Genomic DNA, 12,733 nt, shown 5'->3' with positions numbered 1-12,733 from the left:
GAAAGGGAAAGCAGCGGGGAAAGATAGGGGAGGGATTCATGAAAACCCATCATCACTTCCCAGTGAACAGGTCAATCTCTGTGATCAGGCAGCTCAGGAGGCTGGTGGCAAAGAACAAGGGAAGAAAATCTTCTTCACCCATTTCTTTTCTTGGCTGCACACTTCCCAAAAGCCACCCCTGGGTGTTGATATGTGGGTGTTGATACCACTCACAGACACATCCATAAATATTCCATGTGACCCTCCCAGGTCCCTGGGGAGGCTGGATTTATAATGGTGTCTAAGACTCCATGGGTCCTTCTAATGGAACCAGCTGGAGCACCTTGTCCTCCCACCACAAGTGTCCGTAGCTCCCAGGTGCAGCCCAGTGCCACTTGTAGGTCCAGTTTGGCTCCAGAGGTCACACATCCCCTAAGCCAAGGTTTCATTTGCTTGATTCATATCCCAAGGAGCTGAACACAGCTGTTGAATGCTCTCTGCAATAGATTAGTCACGACTCGCATTGAAATTGTACCGCTGCTGGTTCTTCTCAGGAAAAAAAAAAAAGACATCTGGAAAAAATTTTAGAGAGGAAAAAAAAAAAGAAGAGAAAAGGAACCACAACTTTTCTAACTGACAACGTGGCAATTGCTCTGCACTGTAGCCTGAAGCTAAGACCTCTGCTAAGGGCTTAGACAAATGATAGTGCCATGGAGATAATTATAGCAGGGATTTCTTTATGGATGTGGTGGCTTAGACCCTGGGTCTGAGCGAAAGCAAAAAGCAGTGATGCAGTCACATCTGGAAATGGCCCCCAAGCTCATCCCCTGAGCCCAGCGGGGTGGGAGTGAGGGGTGCTCATGGTGCTCCACCCACATGGTGGGGGCAGCCGGGTCCTGCACCTTGGGAAGGACACACTGCCAGGCATCAGCGGTGGGATGCAGGGGGACCACACGGAGGGGGAAACAAGAGCCTGCAGCAACTGGCTGGCTCGTTAAACTCAGCAGCTTTAAAAAGCTCCAGAAGCAACTGAGAGCTTGCAAAGGAACTCCTGGAAAGTCCTTTCCACTCTTGTAAGGCTTAGTGGGGTCATCAAAGAGGAGATTTTGGTGTCAGGCTATCAGGAGGAAAACTGGACCTCACACACGTTTAGAAAGTTGTCTTATGCCATCTGGGGCACCGGATGGGCAGGGGATTGCCCAAGGGGCCTCCACAGCCCTGGGAGCCCTGGTAGGGCTGCAGCAGGTCCAGCTCAGGCTCCTGACCATGTGCCAGTGGGTGCTTTGGGCACAGTGGATGAACCCCAGGGCTCCTGGGGCTCGCTCCCAGATCAAGTGACTGCACAAACTCAGATGGAAACAGCAAACAGGGCAAGACCCTTTGAGGCTTGAGCTCATTTTACAGCAAAGCCAAGAGGTCTGGAGGGGTGAGGTTTGAACTCCAGCTAACCCCTGTTCAAAATCCAAATTTCTTCATCGTGCTTTGAGCCAGGTTGGGCAGATCTGGGCTGGCGCAGTTGAGAAAATCCTGTTGCTTTCCAAGAGGGGAACAATTCTGCTGTAAGAGATGGGGGAAAAGGCAAGTGAGCAGCTCTGTGGGAGTGATACAAGTGTGGATTAATAATCCTGCCATCTTCTGCTCACTAATTTGTCAGTCTGAGGAGCCTTTCCTTCCCTCTGCTCTGGGAGGGATTCTTTAATGAGTTTTTCTCTAGAGGATGTGTCTGCATTAATTGCTGGTGGAGGCTGCTGCAAAACAATGAACCCAAAGTGCATATAAATAAACAGGATGCCCTGGAACCACTGTGGTAATGTAATTTGCTAAGTCTTCATCCCTGGGTGTGTGGCTGAAGCCTGAGCTCCTCACAGGTGCAGGGCAGTGTGGGGGAAGTCAATGGCTGCAGGGGTGGGAGCCCAGCACCCAGCTCAGGAAAAGTTGAGAGTAAATGCAGAGCAGACAGGAATCTGCTTATCCCAGGAATTTCCCATCTCTCCTGCTCTCTGGGAGTGTGTCAGCTGGAGGGTTTCTGGTTTTTTCCATTTCAGAAGCAGATCAGAGGCAGAAGGGCTGTGCTCTCTGGGCTCGCACTAAGCAGATGTAGGGCCACTGAAAGCACCATCTGCACAGGGCAGGATGAACCCAAACTATCTTGGGAACATGCCTGAGAGTGTCTCATGTAGGACAAGGAAGATGGGATGGGACTCTGCCCCTGAGCTGAGCCATAGGACTGATGCCTGGTTCAGATGGAGCAGACGGATGCTCAAGGTCTTTTCCTGTGCCTGCACTGGGGTGCTGGTCAGAAGCAGACGGAGAAGGAGGAGTGGATGTCATTGCAGATTCTCAGCTGTAATCCAGAGGCCAGCAGGGCAGGAGATGGAAAACCAGCTGTGCACGGCTCTGCAGTGAGTCACAGCCTGGGAGCAGGCTGCAGAGCTAGAAAGCAGGACAGGCTTACTGTGAAATGTCTTGCTCTTTCCATGATGTGTGTGGGCTCTCACAGCTGTCCCAGGGTTCTCTGGTGGAAGGCTCTTCCATGCCCCATGGGGAAGGTCTCTCCTCTGCCTCTTTCAAACTCCCCCTGCATTATCATCTCACTCACTTGGAAATGTGTGGGGCTGCAAGCTTGGGAGAAGCCTGTCTGTCCTCCCTGAAACCAAACTGAGGCCAAAGAAGCAGGGGAAAAAAATCCATCACCTTCCTCAGCTGTGGTGCAAGACAGGAGCTCTGTGTGCTGCAGCTGCCCCTGCGCTGCCCAGGATGCTGCTCATGGGCATCACGTCTGAACACCCAGAGAGGGTGGCAGATTAAACCCCTCTGGCTGTAGCCCCTCACCATGTCCCTGTGGCAGAGTCCCCACAGCCCTGCCTGGACACATTGCACCAGGCACCGGCACACAAGAGCCGTCCTCAGCTGATTTGAAACACCCAGGCACATCCAGCCTGGCTGAGTTTAGTCCCAGCCCAACACCTACAGTATCCAAAAAACCTGATTGTTCCAAAAGGCCCCTTTCTGCAAGGGGCTGTTCCCTATTAGTCCTGGGCACGAGGATGTTGTGTGCCTGAATTACAGTCGGGTGTCTCAGCCCTCCTCTGCTGTTGCTTGAGGCTTTGTGCTGCACTTGTGCCTGTGACTTGCAGAAGGTGAAATAAAACTTCCAGGAGGGAAGGACTGCTACGTCCAGGTAGTCCCACCTTGCTCCTGGTGTTTACCTACAATGCACTTTTGAGTCCTCTTGGGCCTGACAGATGCGGTTTGGCAGCTTTTGAAGGATATTAATAGAACTGCTTGAGGAAATAAACAGGAATCCACTTTCAAGCCCTTGGGGCATGTGGGGAGAGGGAAGCTCCTGGGCTGCAGTGGCAGCTCTTTTCCATGGAGAAACAGTCTAAAAGGCAGCTTTGATGGGAATACCCAGGTGAAGCTGTGCCAGCCCCAGAACATCAAATGCCATCTGGAGAGCAGTGGACATAACCATGGGTGAGGAAAAGACCAGAAAGGCAAATTCGAGGGTTCACAAGGCTCTCGGGGGCCAGCTGCATTGGGTTTTTTGGGTCATGAGTGTGAGGTCCTCTAAGAGAAGCTTGATTCTCAGATGAGTTGGCTACTTACCCTACAACCCTTCTTAATTTAATTGGCCATACCAACTTACATCTAAGGGAGGAAAGCAATGGTTTTTCTGGGCCATGTCTATGCTGGGAGCCCATTTAGAAGGCTCCCTTTGGGAATGTGATGCAGTGGGCAGGCTGGTGAGTGTCTGTGGGGCCAAGCAGTGATGGGGCAGAGCTGCCATGGATTGGAATTGCAGCTGAAGCAAAGCAGGCAGCAGGATTTGGTGTCCTCAGCATAACTTGCTGTCCCCAGGATCCAGAAGCTGAGAACATGGGCTTTAAGTGAGGGCTGCTTTCGCTCCAGGCTTGTGCATTGCCAGAGGCAAAGAGGAGGAGGGAAAGCCAGTCTTGAGGAGGGCAAGGCACACTGGTGACAGGCAAGCTGGAATATGAGTTGAAGCCTGGAAAGTTTAGCAGTTCCCTGTGGAGGCTGAAAAACAGGACTTTAGTGTCCTCCTATTAACCCTCATTGCTGGCAAAACCCTATCAAAATATCCCCGCTCCCGGGCAGCCCTGCCCCGCTTACAGTAACTCGGTGTGTGCACGGCTCCGTGCTCCCAGCTGCTCCCCATCCCCTGCCCCCTGCACAGCCTGTGTCCTGCTGTGACACAAGCCAGGACAGGCACCGGACAGAGCGATCCCGAGAGGCCACATCCCCTCTAGCACTGCTGGTGGATGAACTCCTACAGCATCCCTGGGTGGGAGCTGAGCTGTGCGAGAGCTGTGGCTGCATCCAGGCAGGACACAGGGCGGGAGGTGCCTGAGGTGCCTGGGCCACCCCCGGCTGAGCCCACACATATCCACCCTGAGAATCCACATTTTTCTATCTATTGCTCTGACACTTTCTGCTCGAGCTGAGCTCACTTCAGAACAAGCCCTGGCTTGAGATGTACCAGATGACTGAGCCAGGCTGCCAGATGCAGGAGGCTCCATGAACAGGGTGCCCCTTAGAAGAGACAAAATGGGATTGGTTTTGGCGACATTCTTTTGGAAGGATGGGCTACAGAGGGAAAAGCAAGCAGCTGTGCTGGTGCTTGGTTGCCCACTGGGGTTACATCACCACAGCCAGTCACAGGCAGCTGTAGAAGCTGGCAAAGAGGATATTAGGGGAGACAGTAGGAAATATTTTTTGACAAGACTTTGGGGCAGGATATCCTGTGAGCCTGAGCCACCCCTGTCATGCAGGAGCCGTGTGAAAGGGTGTAGGGTCAGGTAGGCAGGGCTAGTAAAAGGCAGTGCTGAGAGCCACTTCGTGATTTTAACATCTGGTGACTGTGATTTACAAACACAGCCACTCCAGGCCAACACCAAGTGCAAGCACTGACCTCCACACCATCTCTGCTTGCTGGCTCCTTTCAAATCATCTCCTAGTGCACTTTTGAACCACTCTAAGCTCCCCTGTCCAGTGTGGATTTTACTCCAGGGAGTTCAAGTTCCTTAAAATATTCCTACCTTGAGCAATTCAGATCTTTAAGGCCATGCACAGATATTCTGCTCCTTGCAAGGGCCAGTCAGTGGGGGAATCATTTGCATCATCTGTATGGAGCTTGATGGAATTTCACTGATGAGGGAGTAAAGGAAACCCAAGAGGACACAACCCCCTTAGCTGGATGAAAATACAGCGGACATATGTGGGCAGAAAATACCTCGTCCATCACTGCTTCGGTGTGATGAGTTCTGGGGATCTCAATTTAGCCCTGAAGCTTGTTTACTTCCCTTCAGAAAACCACCATCCCGTTTGGCCGGGGTTTGGCAGGAGCAGTGCTGTGGGCAGGGCTGTGGGAAGGCTTGGGGCTGATACTGCACCGTGTCTGTGAGCTTGGGGCAAGGTGGGACGTGGGCAGCCCCAAAATAGCGAGGTCATGTGGGGCCCTGAGCAAACACAGTGACTTTCCATCCTGCGCCTAGCCCAGAGCAGGGTCCCTCCCTCAGGACCTGCTGCTAAAATTAGCAGTGTTTCCCCACGCCGTATGCCCTGCATATGTTATCAACAGCTGTTTAAGGAAATGGAGGGACCAGAATCACAGTTAAAAAACCCTACCAGATTTGGAGAAGTCCCTTTTAAGCTTCTATTTTATGGGAAAAGCAGAGAGAAAAAATTCTTCCTGAAATGGGGGCTCTGAGGGAGAGAACATTGGACTCTTTCCTGTGTGATGCTGCTGTGAGATTGCTAATGAACATTAATTGTATCAGGCATCTGCAAAGACTAACCAGAAAATTACAGAGATGAGACACAAGCATTGGTTATGTCACCCCACAGTCCCTTAACTTCAGATGTGCCCAAAGGTACAACTTGCATCCTCTCCCGTGCCTGCCCACGTCACCCCAGGCAGCAAGATTGCCCAGGATTTACTACCAAGATTAATGGAGTGGATTTTTAATGGCATGAACACTCAAAATATTCTGTTGTTCACTGAGGGGGAAAAGGTGGGAACTGGGAAATTAAGGAAACAGCAGCTTTCTCAATGAGGGGGATGGTGCAGGGAATTGTCTGGGCCCGTCTGGAGATACTCAGCTGCAAAACAGGAGGGAGACCACACTGTGCTTTTGGATAATTGATGGCCACCCAGCTGGATCCAGGCACCAAACCCACTGTGGGGATGTTCACCTATTCCCTTCGCTAATGCACACAGAGGCTGATGAAGCTGTGCACAGCGAGGGCACCCGGGCAGCTGCCGAGGGAGCTTGGCTCCTGCCTGTGCCCAAGGGCTCCTTTCCTGCTTCTCTCCCCAGGCAACTCTGAGGAATCCCAGAACCATAGAAGAGTTTGGATTGGAAGGGACCTTTAAAAGTCATCCACTGCAACCCCCAAGAACAGCATCCTCACTGCCTGAGGTGTGCCTGGCCTGACACTGATGTCATCTCGCTCAAGGCTGGGCCATTCATGCTGGTTTTTCTCCAAGGCATTACAAATAGTGAGTGCTACCGAGGGAATCTGTTCTGCTTCTGGATGGAAAGTGTGGGTGAAAAAGCTGGATGAGAAGTGAGATCTCTTTTTCTGACCCCTCCCCAAATCAGAAGGTTTATCTGTCTTCCTGAGTTTTTGGGAGCTGTGTGGAAGAAATGAAGGGAGGGACTAACTGGGAGCGAGATCTCATCTCCTGGCCCCTCTTCTTGCCCCTACCAATGGTCACATCTGGAGTGTGGTCCCAGCCTGATGTGTCTGGGAGGGGCTCCAGCCGCTGGTCCCCAGCCCGGGAGCAAGGTCTGCCCTGCAAACCAGGGTGGGCCCATCGCAATTGGGACAGGGACACTTTCCGTCCTGCTCCCCCCCAGCTGCGAGGCTGAAACCGCCGGGGACAGAGGGACAATGACGGTGTGGGGAGCAACGCCTGGCTTTCAGTTTGACGCAGACACACAAACAAGTTTGCTGCTCTGGCAGGAACTGGCCGCTCCTCTGTTGGGGTTGCAAATCTGGAAATAACAGCTGGAGGTTTTCAGCATTATCCTGGTCTAGGGATGAATTTTAACACTCTCTGGCATTGGGTTGGGTCTATTGTTTTCCATGGCAAAGAGCAGTTCATGCTCCGCTCCCTTTGCCTCAAAGTGGCTCTTCAGCATTGATCCCGAGTGCATCTCCTGCTGTTCATTGGATCTCTGGGTGGCCCACAGGGAAGGTTTGCTGGCTTCCTGCAAGGCCTGGGGTGCAGCTGAGCCCATGCCATTCCACTGGCATGCTGAGACCCTGCTTGAAGGAATTGTGAACAGTTCTCTGTCAGGGAGAAGGAAAGCAAGGGGATGGCAGGAGGGGCTTGGAGACACTTTGCCAAGATGATTTCTGGACTCCATGTTTCTGGTTTTTCTCTGGACACATCAGGACTTGCATCTTCAGCTGTTCATAGCAGAGCTGACCAGCACTAGTGGCAAAGGATAGTGATCCATACCTGGGGATAGACGTCTGTGTCTTCAGTACACGGACCCTTGGCGAGAAGCTCAGCACAGAGCCTTTAGAGTTAGAGCCAGCCTCCTGCCTTCCTATGCTCTTGCTTCGACCATACTTTGACATATTTTGACCTCAGGGCAAGGCAAGCTTGGAGGGCTGCTACTGAAACTGGAAAGCTAAAAATCCCCCAGCAGCTGTAAAGCCAGTGGGGAGGACTCTGGATGTGCCACATCTCTGCTTTTTTGGCAAAGGACAGGCTGAATTAAGAAAGCAAATGGAGAGGAAACTGGAGAAATAAGAGCGGCTCTGTGAGTCAAGGACACTCTGGACTCAGTCCCATCCCAGTTGCCTTGGAAATTGGATCGTTCCCACCGAGCTGCCTGCTTTGCTGGCTGCTCCTGGGAGGGCACAAGCATGGAGCGCTGGACAGATGCAGGGGAAGGAAAAACCACAGGGAAATACAGATGCAAATGCTGGTACCAGGGTTTTCTCCACCAAAGGGAGACCCTTTGCCTTTGTCCCATGCCTTTGTGGGGATAATACAATAATACAATAGTAATAACCAGCTCCCACCAGCTCAGCAGAGACACAAAGGCAAGGGAAAAGCCAAAGGACCTTAGGCTCTATTTGTAGAGCAGCACAGCACAAGCCTGCACTGTGGCTTGTCCACAGAGCCCGAGACAGCCCCAGGGACCCCAGGGCTGCTCCCCAGGCACCCCTGCCCGGAGCCCTGGAGACAGCCCTGTGTCCCATGCAGACTACTGATGCAATCGGTGGGATCACCCTGACAATAGCTGTGTGGGCTGGGTTTTTTGAAGCTGTGCACAACAGATTAAGCTCGAGGCCCTGGTTGTGATTGCTGGGCATTGTGCACTCTGCTGACATTGGCTTCTGTGGGCCAAGCTCTGCCCACGGCCCAGCAGGAGCTTCGGAGGGGGGGAATTGCTCCATCTGAAATGGTACTTGCACACAGTGGATTCCTGGTCTGTTCAGGCACCTCCTTTTTAAGGTTTTACAAGGGGATGAGTTGTGTTTGTTGTTTTAGTGTTTTCTCACCCATCTGTTGAAAATGGGTGAGCAGGTCTCAGATGGGCTGAGAGAGAGGGTCCTGCCCTGGGAATTTCATACCAGGTGGGAATTGTGGAAAAGTCTGAAATGCTGCAGGATCTCTCTTCTGGCTGTGTCTTGCCCCAGTGACAGCAACCCACTAGTCTGGACTGGTGAAGAGGAAATATGAACCTAGCTCTGCAGCACCCAGCAGGGCTTTGGGAGATGCTCAGGAACAGACACGAGGAGCAGGGGGACAATAGCAGGAAGGGCCAGGCTGAAGGCTCCTGTCTATGCAGACCAGTTTCCCTCATCCCTTCCAGGTGACCTGGGACAGGCCCATGTAGCAGAAGAGTCAGAGGGCAGATCTGCTCCCCCCAGAGCAGCCAGGTCCTTGCATCTTGTCCTGTGTATCCCAGAGCCCCTCTGGGGAAGCTCCTCACTTATCAGAGCTGCTCCCACCCGCTCCCAGCCGCTGCCCCAATGTGCCACTGCCTGCAGCAGCTGTGGGACTGTGAACCTCAGCTCTCCAGAGCCCAATAAATTAAACCTTAGTCCAAAAGGGGCTTGGGCTGTCTTTTGCAAACAGAGGCTGCACAAAAGCTGCCTTTCTCCCTCTCGTTTGACTTTGTTTTCTCTCCCTCCCCATCTGCTTTTAGCCAAATTGTTGAATAGCTTCAGTATATACTGTGGGAGCCTAAAGCCAAAAGCCAGAGCATTGGGAAGGATGCAGAACAGCAGTGCCCTGTGGCCGCTGCCTTCCGGAGGGGCTGGGAACTGTTTGCTACCCTTGCTCTGTAACCCAGCCTCGATCACCTTACTGAACCCTTGGAGAAAGCAGCTCCAAAAGAAAATATTTGTGCTCTGGCAAGCACACGTGTGCACATTTCCTGCTCTTGAAGTCCTTAATTAAGCCTGGTTTTTGTTTGTTTGATTTGTTGGGTGGTTTTCTTCTATTTTTGCTGCCACAGTCTTGGAGGGGGAGTTTGTCAGAACCCTGTGTGTTTTCCTGTTTTGGAGGGGGAGTCTGTCAGGTCCCTGTGTGTTTTGCTGTTTTGGAAGCTGCAATGTGGAAAGCTGCCTGTGATGGTCACCCCGGGGAATCTGCATGTATCAACAGGGGAGTTGGAAACCAGCCAGGGCCTTTGATGTTGCTCTGTATGCCAGTGCTGCATTGGGACAGTTCTGCAAATGACCCAGCACAGAGCGGCCTCAGCCCAACTGTGGCCTCACAATGAGGTAGACTGGGTCTTTGCAGACCTTATCGATTCAAGATCAGCACATTTAGTTCAGAGAGACCACCAAGCTTTTTCCAGCCAGTTTGGAGTCCCTCTGAAGGACCATGTTATGTGCAGAGATGTTTGACCACTTCAGGTGACGCTCGTGACTTTGAACACCAAGCCCAGGGCAACCTCCAGGTCCAGCTGCACAGCTTTAGCTCAATGTGCAGCTGCTCAGGGCTGATGTTGACCCCAAAAGCGTGGGGGTATGATCCTGCCCACCAGCCAAACATCAGTCATGGTGCTCATCACTTCCCAGCTCTGCCCTGCTGTGCCTGGGCTGCGAACAGGCAGGTGAGTGAAGGTGGAAGCCTGGGGCGGGCTGTTTCTTACAGCAAACATTTAGAAGCACAGTAAGACCAGAAAATCCCCATCTTTTGGTAATGAATCCCCCGTGTAACTGTCTCGACACCCAGACACGACACGCCTGTGAAATTCCTGAGATTGTTGCAAACTGAAGCCATCTTTCCCACCCTGAAATTTCACAGCAATTTACCTCTCCAAGCCACCAGGAATCACCATTTGCAGGCACTGAGGGGGGATCTCCTGTCCCTTGCCTGCTTTCTGCAGGCTGCGGTGCTATTTTGGAAATTCTCTCATTTACTGGGTGGTTTGACTGAGTACAACTGCTCCTTTGGCTAAAATCATCCCCGCCTGTCATCAGGTAATTAGAAAGTGCCCAAAAGCCAGTGGTGCTTAAGGCGGCCCTGGGATAACCACGGCTTTTCTTTTGTGGATAAAGGATTGGGCTTTGGAGGCTGTAGACTTTTCCACTGAAATTAGATTTCTGTTTAAAAAGCAGGGGAAGGTAACACTGGGCGAAAAATGACACCCAGAAGCACAGCAGCAATGCTGCAAACACTACAGAGATGGGTGAGAAAAGCAAATGCTGTCTGCTGGAAACACTGTGGGGGGGGGTCAGAAGGGAAGATCATTTTGAGGCAGGGGAAACAAAAGAACTTTTAAAGCCTGTCCCTCAGGGTTTTCCCAGTTCTTACTGGTGCTGCAGCTAGAGGCAGTTCATGGATTCTCACAGTTCAGCTGGAGCTGGGCTGAGACCCTTCTGAAGAAACCAGAAGTGAAGAAATAAAAAAAAAAAAGAAAAAAAGAAATCAGAAGTGAAGTCTCCCTGCTGCTGGGACGACATATTCATGGATGGCAATGCACCATGGACCTCACCAGCTGCTCATCCTGCTGACACATCACTCTTCCAGCAGGTCACTGGGATGTCCTGCAGAGCCAGGGTGTCTGTGGTATAGGAAAACTCCTTTTCCAAGTGCCACCCTTTCCTGTTTGCATTGCAAACTGAGCATTTCCGCGTCTGAAAACAGCCTCACAGCCTCAGTGTCTGGCATATTGTTTCCTGTGGAAAATATTGTGGCCACATTATCCATGTGGGCTTGCTGGGGTCCCTCTCCGTGAGATGCAGTCAAGTTCAGGCCAACGTGATAAATGAAGACATTGCAGTTGGGCAGTGGTGGAACAAAGAAACTTTGCAGGGACTCTCTTACACTTTTAGTCTATGAAGTTGTATTTTCTCCCAAAGCTTCTCCATAAACCTCTCAAGCAGCCACCTTGCAGGCCTGCTGCTCTGTTCAGACTCAGCCATCCTGCCCTAACTTCCCTATCCCAGCTGTATTCAGCCCAAGTGCAGCCCACACTCCAAAGTAAGGATTGCCACAGGGTGTCATTACTCAGCAGGCCAGAGCTTTCAGCAGTGTCTGGCCTCTCTGCCCACACTGAACAACGGAGGGGAGAGCTGGGAGATGGCAGCCCTGCAGATGGGTGCTGGAACTTCAGGTATCAGCACGAACCTCCCAGCTGGCTGTGGGTAGAAACCTCTCCTCGTCTGTCTCAGAGATAAGCAGGCTTTACCCAAAAGAGAGCAAGGAAAAGGGAGCAGAACAGCCTGGGGAGTGTGGACAGCATAAGCAGCACCACAGAAACCGAGGATGAGCAGCCTGGTTTCAGCAGGACAGAGTGGGAGCTGCCCTGTGTGGGCACCTGCCAGTCCCCCTGCCAGCCTGGCAGACAGCAAGTGCCACTAGGACTGCTGGCTCCAAGGCCAGCTGTGCCATCCAGCTCCTCACCAAGCTGCCAGCACACGTCCTCCCCCAGCCACTGCCACCAAAGCTGAGCCACAGGCACCAGCTGGGCACTGGCCAAGCCTGGGAGGAAGCTGAAAGCAATAAATCATAACTGAGATTGGCAAACATCAGCTCAGAGGAGCAAGGGCAGTCTAGGGAAAGGGATTCGCTCACTCCCCAGGACCCTGGAGGGGTCACACTGGGCATCTGAGTGCATGGACACAAAGCAGAAATAGGTTGTGAGTCTGGGTCTTGGCTCTGGAAACTTCCTGCCACTGGGAGATTTTAATAGAAGAAAATAAAGCAGTGATGTGGCCTTTAGCTTCCCTTAAACTAAACAGTAATAAAAAGTGTCTGCAACACATTCCTTGAAGTGCCTCTCCAGCTCCCTGCAAGTGCACCTACAGCAATTAATCACGCTTGGATCAAAGGTAAAGGACTTTGAAGCAGTAAACTACTCTAGGAAAAAATAAATTGCAATTATGTCAAAAGCAATCTCTTTGTACAAGTGCAAAAATTCTCTAAAATGTAGAGTAATCTTTTCCTCCAAATCTTAGCTGGTTTTCTTTTCTGTAGAACAAGCCCCATGTGACTGGTAGGCATGGGAGACGTCCCCCATGTGAAACGAGAGACAGCGGACTGGGACACACACATGCAATCCCTCCCCTGGGCTGAAAACCTGAATTAAATGAAAGCAACAGTACAGCCCAGACCACTGGTCCCTGGGGCCAGGAAATAAGAGACCTTGGATGTGCCCACACCCTTCTCCTTCCTCCATCCCTTCTGTATTTCTCATCAGCTCAGGCATTCTCCTCTGCACACCTGTGCCTCACGGCCCCACCGAGCTCA

This window comes from Corvus kubaryi, unplaced genomic scaffold (genome assembly GCF_017639235.1).
Source record: "Corvus kubaryi isolate FWS band 111438036 unplaced genomic scaffold, C.kubaryi_AGA036_p1.0 split2-37374, whole genome shotgun sequence".
NCBI classification, from domain to species: domain Eukaryota; kingdom Metazoa; phylum Chordata; class Aves; order Passeriformes; family Corvidae; genus Corvus; species Corvus kubaryi.
This window is presented reverse-complemented; position numbering follows the sequence as displayed.